The 1672-nt window shown below is 43.5% G+C and overlaps 1 pseudogene; it reads right to left on the reverse strand.

Annotated features, from left to right (window-relative positions):
• Positions 1-423: 423 nt before the first annotated feature.
• Positions 424-1430, reverse strand: LOC130046071 (iron-sulfur protein NUBPL-like; annotated as a pseudogene).
• Positions 1431-1672: the final 242 nt, after the last annotated feature.

Genomic DNA, 1672 nt, shown 5'->3' on the forward strand with positions numbered 1-1672 from the left:
CTTTCAAGTCTGATATTGAGAGCTTTAATCCACTTTGATCTGACTTTTGTGCCGGGCATTAGACAGAGGGTAGAGTTAAATTTTTTGCAAACAGCCATGCAGTTTTCCCAGCACCACTTGTTGAAGAGGCTTTCCTTGCTCCACTTCACAATTCTTTTTCCTTTATCAAAGATTAAGTGATCATGTATTTGAGAGTCTGCGGCAGAATAGTCAACTCTGTTCCATTGGTCTGTGGGTCTGTTTCTAGTCCAATACCATGCTGTTTTAGTTACTACTGCTTTGTAGTACAGTTTGAAGTTAGGGAAGGTGGTGCCACAATCTTCTTTTTTCCAAGGATTGCTTTAGTTATTCATGGGAATTTATTGTTCCATATGAATTTTTGGGGTGTTTCATCTATTTCTTTGAAGAATGTCATGGGTATCCTTATAGGAACCACAAATAAATCTGCCTCAGCAATTTCTCAACAGCTGACATTGCCATAAGGGCTCTCCAAACAACTGGTGCATTCTCTTCAACCAAGAAGCCCATAGACATACTGGCGATACTATAATTTAAAAGAGGTCTCATGAGGTATTTCTGTGATAATTCTGGACTTCCCTTCAAATTCATCATCTTTGGTATTGATGGGCCATACTCATCCACATCTAACAAGCCAATGGCCTTTGACGAATCATTTGCTGCAAGTACAAGTGCAAGGTTTACTGCAGTAGTAGACTTTCCAACTCCACCCTTTCCAGAAGCCACAACTATAATTTACTTCACGCCCCCCACCCCCACCCCCCGTTGTTCATCGATTTTCTCGAGTGGGCCCAGTAACATCTCCATCGAATGCGTCATGGGTAGCTTGCCAGGCTCTGCCGTGTGGGCAAGATACTCTTGGTAGCTTGCCTGAGTCTCCTAGAGGGGTGGAGGAATCGAACTCGGGTCGCCCATGTTGGCCGCTTGTAAGGCAAGCACCCTACCGCTGTGCTTATGGGCTGGAGCGATAGCACAGCGGTATCTCGCCCGCACAGCAGAGCCTGGCAAGTTACCCGTGAGGCATTCAATATGCCAAACACAGTAACAACAAGTCTCATGATGGAGACGTTACTGGGCCTGCTCGAGAAAATCGATGAACAGCGGGAGGACTGTGACCGTGACCATGGATTATAATTTACTTAACACCTTCTATTGGTTTCTGCTTTGGAAGTCCTCAGGACATGATTCATGTTCTTCTTTTTCAGGGTCTCATTCTCAGGACCAGAAAACTGGCCCCGACAGACCAACACTCGGCTTCTCCTAAGAACAGCAGAGGCTTGGCCACCACCCCAAAGCAAAATTCCACCCAAAAGCAACACATACTTCCAAGATCCCAAGGCGCAGAAGGCAGCCAGCCCTTGGTTTTTTGAAGAAAGAATTAGTTGCAAAATTAAACATCTAGGGAAGAACATCCAAGAATCAGCATATACAAAAATATGGGTCAGGAAATCATCATATTGTAAGGTTGTATGGAATGCATGTAAGATAGAGCAAATATCTAGCACAGTAATAACCGTTGTTTCTACTAACTTTTTCACATCCACCCTCCTCTAAAGAAGTTTCTAATCAAGTCATGAATACTATAACATGAACCTTCCAAAATGCAAATATACACAGTGAAGGACTGAAGAGCTAGATTGTGTCTGAAAATAAA

The sequence above is a fragment of the Sorex fumeus genome, unplaced genomic scaffold, assembly GCF_029834395.1.
Source record: "Sorex fumeus unplaced genomic scaffold, SorFum_2.1 ptg000131l, whole genome shotgun sequence".
In the NCBI taxonomy this organism is placed as follows: domain Eukaryota; kingdom Metazoa; phylum Chordata; class Mammalia; order Eulipotyphla; family Soricidae; genus Sorex; species Sorex fumeus.